The sequence below is a fragment of the Neolamprologus multifasciatus genome, chromosome 14, assembly GCF_963576455.1.
Source record: "Neolamprologus multifasciatus chromosome 14, fNeoMul1.2, whole genome shotgun sequence".
NCBI classification, from domain to species: Eukaryota; Metazoa; Chordata; class Actinopteri; order Cichliformes; family Cichlidae; genus Neolamprologus; species Neolamprologus multifasciatus.
In genome coordinates, this window is record NC_140452.1 from 9,304,257 (window position 1) to 9,314,842 (window position 10,586).

At 37.5% G+C, this 10,586-nt stretch overlaps 1 protein-coding gene across 1 annotated transcript in view; it reads right to left on the reverse strand.

The window, feature by feature from the left end:
• The window catches only part of dph1 (diphthamide biosynthesis 1), a 76,690-nt gene that overhangs the window by 36,393 nt on the left and 29,711 nt on the right, over positions 1 to 10,586 (reverse strand). The window lies entirely within an intron of this gene.

A 10,586-nucleotide genomic window follows, 5' to 3' on the forward strand; every position in this document is an offset into this window, starting at 1 on the left:
AGGAAGTTGTTGCCAGGTATTCGAGGCTGTATTCTGACAGATTTAGGCTAGACAGAAGAGAAGAGGAGACGAGAGGAAGGACTTGGGGAAAGGAGAGGAAAGTGATAAACAGAAATGGCTGCACACAGAACAACATCTGTAGAAACCCACAGATTCTTAGTAATACGTCTCCTGCTGCCCAATCTTTCAACCGACATCTACTCTCTGTTTATTCCTCGCTCTGCACCTCGCCAGGGGCTTCACACAAAGTTTCTATTTAGCCTTTCCTCCCTCAATTTCTCTCATGTAATCTCTAGTTTGTGCTCTCTCTAGGCCCCTCATCATTGTCCCCTAGATTTCGATGTAGTTTCTCTCCAAATGTCCCTGTCCCTTCTCCTATAATAGCAGCTCTCAAGTGAAAGGAGTACAGGCCAGCTGAGCCCAGGAAAACACAGACAGAGCAACTCATCTGATAAATAAATATTTGCATTCAAAGGTTTGAATCAGTGGCTCTCTCTCTTTCTCTGTGTTTTGATTTTGTCTGCACCCATCTGTTTGTGTACCCTAGCCAATAGCAGGAAGGTAACTAAGGATCACTAAAAATGATACAATAACAGGGATCATTTAAGGTTTCTCACTCACTGGAAAGATTATTTTTCATAAACGTGCAACAACCATTCAGCTAAAAATACTATCCAACAGAAAAAAAAAAGATTTCCCCTGCAATTCACTGCAGACCACGCAAAACCATCTACAATGCAAAACACAGCACTACAGAAGATTATTGTATCTAATCAGCCATCTATCTGACAGAAATATCATTACTACACTGGCAGTGCAAGCTGTATCTAGTTATTTCCAGGGTAAGTACACTGAAATTTTATGGTAATAAATGCTAAGAATCTGTTTAAGAGGCTGATATGAGATGTGTAATGCTACTGGGACATGGACAGAGTAATTACTGGGCAACATATAGTCCCATATCCCAATGGGAGAGCGAAACAGAACGAAGACGCATGATGAGAAAAAACAGAGAGAAGACAACAACTTGAAATGTGTATCACTGTAAATCACAATCACATTATCTCAACACAGGAAACTACTGTGCAGACATAAAGCCAAAATGTCCTTCGATCCATCCCTATTTAGATTTTTTCACTTTCACATCACATCACTCCTCTCCTCTATTGCTTCGCATACTGGTGTCCCGTGTCTTGCACAGTTCCGATTTCTCTCTGCATATCAGCAGTGGTTTTGCCTCATCTTGTGGTACTCAGTTCAGCCATTCCAGCTGAAATGTCATTAAGATCTAATTAAGATGTCAGAGGAGCTTGTGAACTCCATAACAGCCCTTGTTAATTAGCTCTTTAGCATACAGCGCAATATGTGTGAGAAATTGCCAACTGATTTGAATCTCCGTTACAAAAACCACTGTGCTGGTGTGTGCTACAAAAACAAGCTCGAGTCTGCAGCAAGAATGGAATACATGCATCCAAGTGCACATGTGCACACGCGCGCACACGGTGTAGATGTATTGCCAGCTGATTGTATCACTACTTATCAACAGTTTAAACAACTGATGTGTTTTTACATAAATGGCATTTTTCTTCACTGCATCATTGTCCTAATGCAGTTGGGTAAGCATAAAAGTAAATGCATCTTTCTGTTCTGTGCTCTGATGCCAATTTCCTTTTCCTGACTTTGACAGGAATTTCTTCTGATGTCACAATAAAGCAGAGAACTTGTTAGTACCAGTGCATTACACCTCAAAGATGTTGCAGCAGACAAAGAGAATGCAAAACTTCTCTCGTCTCTGAACAATTCGATTGCGCCACACAAAGCCATTCTGTCACAGATGACACTTATCTGTTCATGAAAATTACCAGACTAAATTAAACTATCAGGCTTCCACCATCTGTCTAGATAACATTTGATTTAAGGTTCTGAGTATTTTGCAATGTGTTAAGTTGCAGATATATTTCATTGACAGTTTTACTATTGGGCCCATTAGCATGAGAAAAAAACAAACAAACAATGTTTAAAAAATAATATATAAACAACTTTCCATTATAAAACTCCATTGCTAATATGTCAATGACATATTTAAACTCTGAGCTAGCTGAAAGCTATGATTACATTATACATTTTATAGTATTAACACTGCTTGCTCTGGTAGCGCGTGTTAATTTCTATTTGTGTCTGTGCAGCAGATAAAGTACTGAACCCATCACCAATTTTCAGTGTAAATATAATTCTAAAAGGTGCTATAAATATGAAATTTTCACCAGATGTTGGCAACAAACCATTCAATCCACATATGCAAAGAAATCAAACCATTGATGTCCATAGATTCAGTTATGTGTAATGATGAGAAATGACAAAAGGGAAAAAACTATTGAATACCTGAATAAAGGGAGGTTTAAAAAGGCATGGGAAGTCACAGCACCAGCTGAAATCTATCAGTAACTAGAAAAAGTTGCATTTCCTGCGAAAATGCAGTGTGAATGCCGTGTAGTGGAATCTGAAAACAGCAGGAGAACTATCTGCTGAAAACACTTTGTAGAAACTGAAGTCTTTGCTGAAAACCGTTGTATTTGAAAGGGTACACTGAACAATGTCAATAAAGCACACTGAATGCAAGCAGAGAAGAAGTGTGACAGCAGCCACAGGTAGTAATTGAACCTGCACCACCAGGTCTTATGGCAGCTGCTCATCTCACTGAGCCAAACTAGTTCTTGTCCCAAAGACAGATATAGTGAGAGAAAAAATGTGCAGGGTCCCAAAGAAGCTGAATCGTGCTGAAAAGAGGTGAAAAAGCTGAAATTCCTGCTGAAAAGGGATGTAGAAGCTGAAATCTATTCTGAAAAGTGTTAAAAAAGTTAAAGTGTTTACTGAAAAAACATGTTGCCATAAGCGGAATTCGAACCTGGGCCTCCTGCTCTGAAAACAGCTGCTCATCTCACTGAGCTAAAACACGGCTCAGCCTGGCAAGCTAAACTGGTGATCACACTGATAATGTGGTTCCAGTCATTAAAATGGGCCAAAAAATGGCATAAAAAGCTTAATTTTTCAAAAAGTATAAAAGTTATAAGCACCACAAGATGTAGCTGACATTAGCAGAATGAGCAGAACAGCTTAAAATTTGAATGGTGAAAATCGGATGAAAACTGAGGGAGTAGTTAAGCGGCAAAGAAACTAGAATAAGGTAGAAGAATAAAGTTTAAAGAGAAACAGGAACACAAAAAGCAATCCTGCCGCATAGTGCAAATTAATATCAGCTGCGTCAGTCCCAACTGATGGCTTAAAAGAAGTGCCTTGTTACCAAGGTATCAGACAAGAAACATCTTATTGTGGGTAAAACCAATGAGCTCTCTCAAGACCTCATTGTTGAAAAACATAATGATGGCAATAGTTATGGAAGAATTTCAGACAGTGAGTCCCAATTGGTGCTAGTTAATCTTTTCTAGGGACACCTTGGGCCCCTTAGTATCAATTTAGAATCATTTAAAAGCAATAACCTACCTAAATATTGGTGACAACTATGTCCATATATAACCATATTTATAACCCATTTTCTGATGTCTGTTTTCAACAGAGTAACACATTATACCGTAAAATGGGAGAAATGGGAGAGTTTCCTCATGGATGTAGAGTAACTATGCCATCCTGTTCAATATGTACTAAAGTCTTTGAGGAAAATTTCTACCTTGTTGAATTTATGCCAATAAAAACTAAAGCAATTCAGAAGTGAAAACAGGGTCTAACACGCTAACATCAACATGTACCTAATAAAGCAGCTGGGGAGTCTAACTACAAAATTATAGCGTTTTCTAGCGCTGTTCGATATAACGATATGTATCGGATGACGATCTAAAAACGTCTATCGTTTCATTTTACAATATCGTTTGTTTCGTGGTGTCGCAAAATAAACTGTTTACTGCAATATTTTTTCATCGTTTTGATGGTCACTGTAGTGGCTATATTAATTTCTTCAAGTTCTCTCTTTCTCTTATATTTAATATAACCACACTACAGATGGACAAGCGCCTGTTTTTATGCGTTGTGGTTAGCAACAACAACGGTAACGCCATCGCGTGTCCGCTTGTTTATGTTCCACATAAACCTTTCACAATAAAGCTCAAGATCCTGTTGAGACTTTTCAAAATAAACTGAATCACGTGAAAGAGCAGATTATTTACGGATGAGAAGCAAAAAAAGAGCCGTCAGGTGCTAAAAAATAAACCTTAGACTCAAATGTTAGAACAGGCTTTTCCCCGCAGCACGCCGTGTAATAAATACTCAAAGAAAACAGCGGCCGTTACAACTTATGTCTAAAAATGTATAGTTTCATGCATCGATTAAAACACTCGACTCCAGCTACATGATGCGCAGCTGGAAACACTTCCCGCAAGTTGAGCTGCCCGAGATTAACAGAATTTACAGAAAATGTTACATTTTTGTGATTTATATCGTTATCGGGACGATAGAATTCTTATATCGGGATATGAGATTTTGGTCATATCGCACAGCCCTAGCGTTTTCTATTATATTCTTTTTTTTATGTATTGTATTGTGATTGTATTGTATTGTTATCCTATATATTATCCATATTATATTAACCAGTAAATTTAAAGGTAAAATATACAAAAAAAAAAAAAAAAAAAAAAAAAAGAAATTTAACCCAGGGGTAATTAATTAAAATGCTTATCTACCAAACCCACATTTTCCAACTGACCAAGCCTGTTTCACTAGAATAACATGTATTCCATGAATTACTCAGCAAGTGTGGGAACTGTCAACTAGACTGTCAGATCTTTTTTTTTAAGGGTGATAATGTCCATATTGTGTGCATGTGGGTGGGGTAAAGTAGAGTGGAGTGGGCTGAGGGTGGTTAACCGCTGAATTGTTCACAGTCATCCATGATCATCAGGTGGGCTAATCCAATTTACAAATTTGCATGCCTCCTTATTTCCCTGCTGATGTAAATGAATTTGTTCAGCAGTAGCTTTACAAGAAGAGCAAAATGAGTAAGAACATAATGAAGGTTTGTCCAAAATTGCAAGGTTTTAAATGTTACATATTTTAAATGTTACAAAACATCAGTAAACAACAGTTTTTATGCTACAGAAAGGTTTCTTTCATTTTTTTTTTTTTTTTTAAATACAGCTCATTGATTTAATTTAAATGGTATTATGTCAGTGAATATCAGCAACCAAAAACCTGTTACTTTGGCAGGAGAGTTTAATAGTGAGCAAGGTCCTTTTTCAAAATAGAGTTCTATTTTTAATCTTCAGCCAAAGCCCTCGCTATAATAGGTGTGCATTCTCTCCTGGTGGGTGTGTGGGTTTCCTCCAGGGTCGCTGAATTTCTTTTACTCCAGAGAAATGCAAATAGATTTTGACTCTAAATTGCCAAGCGGAACTGTGAATATGTTGACCCTGATGTATTGGATATCTGTCCAGACTGTCTCACTGCCTTTCACTCGGTGCATGCTGTGATGGACTCAATGTGATCCTCTAGACTGTGGTTTTCAGAAAACCAAGTATTACTATATGTTCTTTTGTCAAGGTGACCAATATATGAGTCTTGTGGTTTTCTATATTAGGATGCATTACAATACACTGCAAGCTGCACCATTTTCAGAAAAGCACTATAGAGGAATATCTTGGAGCGTGATATCTTTGCCACACTGAAACTCATCAGCAGCGTCTGGCAACTTTGTTTTCTTTGGCATGCACGTACTGAGCATTAACAGTACAACAAATACTTAATTGTTATTGAAAATAAACAGTTAGGCGGTTACTGATACAGATGGATATTAAACAAGATTATATTCCTTTAAGATTAATCAGTAAAGGGCAGGTAAGGCTTAATGGCAGTGCTTTTCATTTTGCATCAAAATGGTAATCCTAATTTATAACCTTATAAACTGAAACTTGTTCATTTCTAAGGGATAGCATTGGCTATTTCTCAGCAGTATAACTATGCATGCATATTTCAATATTAATAGTACAGTATAATAACTTATCAACCAATATCAATAAGTGTCTAATTGATCAAAACACCCAACTGCTTCTCTGTTGTGTTTTCTTATACAGTGTCACTAAACATTGTAATGCCCATGGTAATGAAAAAGCTGTTGCAGCAAAAGCTGAAGGAGAGAACATTTTTTTTAGCTTATCACTATGAATTATAATGTGCATCCAACTGAAGTCTTGTCCTTACATTGGTTATTATCCCAATAGAGCACATGTGGTTCCTAGAGTAGAACAGTAGGAAGGCCAATCAGCTATCAAGCTGCTCATCCTATGGAACCAGGTCCCAGTTTGGATTAAGGGGACGGACACTCTCTAGTTTATAAAGATCAGGACTGAAAAACTTTCCTTTTGATGACATATGTACTTACAGCTAGATCAGGTGACCCTGAGCCATTTATTAATTATGCTGGCATATGCTCAGGTTACATTGGGTTACTTCCCAAGATGCACTTAGCCATTCCTTTCCATGCCTAATGCATTTACATGTCGCTACTGCATGTCAAGTTTTCCCTACAGTTTGCATTTTGTCCTTGTATTTATTTATTATTTATTTATTGCACTTGTCTTTCCCTTTCCATCACACCTCAACCGATTGCTCCAGATCGCTGCCCCTCTCTGATCTTGGTTATTCTGGAAGTTTCTCCTAGTTAAAACAGAGTTCTTTCTTTTCACTATCGCCAAGTGCTTGCTCACAATGAACTCTCTAATTGTTGGATTTTTCCTCCCAAATTCTTGGATACTTACTCTTGCAATATGAAGCACTCTGAGACTTCCGGCACTGTATTAGGAAAGTTGAACTGAATTGAATTTTACAACAGTTTTTTTGTCAGGTTCACCTTATGGTATGAAGACCAGCATAAAACCCTGCCTGTCTGTATTTACTAAAGCGGCTGAGTGTCAATTTTGCAACTGATGTGTGGAAATGTGATTTTTCCAGCTGGCCTTGGCATACATATCTGTAAATATTTCCCTTTCAAAGCACACAATATGGTGAAAATATGATTAAAATAAATTATAAAAACATAATTTACTAATGTCTGCACCAGACAACTTTCCACAAATTATGCACAATGCTAAGAAAAAAAAGGCTGTAACAGCTTCCACTACAGGTGTAATTTCTTTGAAAGCCAGAGGAAGAAGTTTTGAGAATAAGCAGATAAATGAATGGGTGGATGGCTCAAAGCTTTGAAGTCCTGACCCTGAGTATAGCCAAAACTCCTATATTTATGGTTTTCTTCAATATTAGTATTTTGATGAAGCAGAACTTAACTGAAGTTAACAACAGAGGGAAGTGGGTAATTCCAATACAAAATTCATACATGTTTTAACTTAGATGTCTGACATGCCCATTACATTACATTAAGTTACATTTTACAGTGAGACATGATCTTGTAGTGTTTCTATGTTTCAGTCAAACAAAGTGATTCTCATTTACTTGCCTCTCCTGGATCTGAACTGTCATGCTGTTACCGAAGGGAAACGTATGCTTAAAATCAGCACTTACACTCTATTATTTCTGATAGTAGATTAACATTCTCCTTGTTGTTGTCCTGCTAATTTGAGCTGCTTTTATTTGAATGTGTCAGTCATGGCTGAAATAAACTGTGTCTTTGTCAGTGAACCACCCACAGATCTTTCCTCTCCCATCAACCCAATTCTAAAAACTGTATCCTAAAGCTAATGTGGCCTCATTAGTAAATCTGGCCCATGATCTATGCAAGGTGTGCAGAGGCACTTAGCTTATACCTTCATCTGCTATTTTTCATATAAACAGTAGGGTCAGAAGGCTACTCTGAATTATCTGGCTCAACTCATAATAAAAGAAATGCCTCAATAAATTGTGTTTGAACTATATTGCTGGTTAAAAATGAAAGCAATGAGTGGCTGCATTTTACTGAATTTTATGCAAGACACGCAAGACACTCTTACACATACTAATAAATCCTTCTTAAATGGTTCAAGGCTTACCTGCCAGAGTTATTATAGCTTTGTATTTTCTACTTAGATTCTATTTTGTAATTCAGTTTAGTTTCAATTATTTTCCAGAATGGATTTTGTTATTTCTGCTTTTCTGAATTTCTCAGATTGTGGACTTCATAATTTTTGGTAAATAATAAAAATAAAACACTCAGAGATTCTGGTGAAATCTAGAAAGACAAGAGGTTGTTTGACTATCAAGAATTTGAAAATGCACATCACTGATCTTCATAATTCCCCCAAAAGAGCTCAAAACCTGAATCAAGCAAGAGTTGGAATATTTAAGTACAGATAATAAAACATTTTTTAAAGCATTTTAAAGTATTAATCACAAAGTTTTAACATAAGCTTTAAAGTATTATAGTATAATCCATAGCACAAAGGCATAGCTACCCTTACACGTGTTTGTGTTAAAACATCTGAGCGATACAGCAGAATTAATCATTATGTAGCATGAAGAAAATAAAAGAGCTGAGGGTTGAAAAGGGCAAAGTGGCATTTTATCAGTTCTTGACAAACCTGTGCATTCCAAGTAAATGCATCAAAGAGGTCGGTGTAGCATAACATGCATTAATTAAATAGGGTTTGGCTAAAGCATAAACACAGAACTTGCCCCAGACAGGATAGTCTGTATTGTTATAGTCTACCCTTGGAAACACTACAGTGCAGCTGCAGAATACAACACAGTAAGTGTCCATAGGGCTGTCCTTATGACTGTGTTACCGTCGACATTTTAACATCTGAAATCTAATAATAGCAAAGGCAGCACAATTAGGGCTGGGTATCGTCACTGATTTCTAGAATCGATTCAATTCCGATTCACAAGGTCCCGAATCGATTCGATCCACGATTCGATTTAATTCGATTCGATTCGATTCACTTCGATTTGAATCTGGGAAATTTTGACAGTCAGAAATATTATAATTCAGATCAGTACAGTTACATATTTTTGTATCTATAAAAAGGAAGCTGACACACCAAGACTTTATCAAAGGTGTGAGCATCACAGCAGAGGCCTTTGTGTCAAAGTAGTTGAGGATAAAACATAGAAAAACATGAAGGCGATTTTCCTGGCCTGGGATTTTATAAAAATATTCTGCAGTACATCAAAAACGAAAGAAAACCATTAATCAACACATGAACATTACCTCTGAAGTTACAGCGGTTTTATTAGAGACACAGCGTTTTGCATTTTGCATAATTCTAAAAAGTTTAAATTTGTTCAGTATTGAACGGCAGAAATTAGGTTTTCTTTTCGGAAGTATATAAAACGAAAAAAAAAACCATTGGCCGACAGCGCTGTAAACAACGGTAGACTTGTGCGTAACAAGCAAGCGAATAATGCAGAAAACAGTACAGAGAGAGAGAGGGGGAGAGCGAGAGAGAGCTGTGCATCGTGGTTGAAGCAAAACAGTAAAAGTAAGAGTGAATACATGACGATGTTTATGTGAAGTGTAGTTTGGATCTTCTTTTGCTGCTGGTTCGGTCAATATTGTTTGGAGAGAGATAAAACTAACAGCTTTAGAATCAGCGCATAAAGGGCGTGAACACAAAGCGCGGACCGCCGACAGATCAGAATCAGCGAGCTGTCGGCTTTCAGCCCCGACCGTGTCCGTGCGGTCAGGTGAGAAAGGCGACATATCACTGATTCTGATCCGCGGGTTGCGCTGTGTGTTTAAGTCTTTGTGCAGAATCCGTGTTCCTGCTCTCATTTACTGTCTTAGCTGTTTGGTGGTTGTTGAAATTTTGTGAGATTTCACCAGAGATTCTGGCATTTCGGGCAAAATAAATTTATATTAAAAAATCGATTCAGGATTTTAATGAATCGATTTTACGTTATCCAAGCCAGAATCGATTTTAATCGATAAATCAATTATAAAAACCCACCCCTAAGCACAATGGCCTCATAGGGAACAAAGTGACAAGCAGGTTGGCAAGGTGGGTACAGGTGCAGTAACGCTGTTCTTACACAGTTGCCACTGAGGGCAGACAGCACAAATGAGCATATGTGGTGTGTTTGCATCCCAAGACAAAACACACACAAGCTAACATGTGTATTAAGACACAAACTCGACTTTCCTATACACAAAAAACACGTGGATTATTTCCTATGTCTGGAAAAAGTGCATCTTTTAATTACATTACATTTCAGATATCTGCCCATTGTTACTGTGTGAGTAAGCTTTGGCAAGGGGAAAAGCAGACTGGCCCAGGAAAAGAAGCTTCTCCCCAAAGGCAGCAGTGGGGCTAACTAGAGATGAACCATTATATTACCTAAATGATAATGAACTAAGAACCATTATTTCTTAGTTCATTTTAGGCAAATGATGACAAACACGTGTGTTGAAAGGCAGAACGAGAGAACAGGAGTTCTTGCCACAGAGCACCAAGAGAGCGCAGGTCACAAAAGATGAAAATGATGATACTGACAAAGAGGAGATGACAGTCTATGTAAGACAGATGAGCTGTTCGCTGCTGGGCTTGTAATATTAGCAAATCTGATATCTATAATCTGCTTTCTGCACATATAACATAGAAAATATCCTAACAAACTATTCCCTTCCAAAATAAATTTGGCATGGGGCTCTGAGC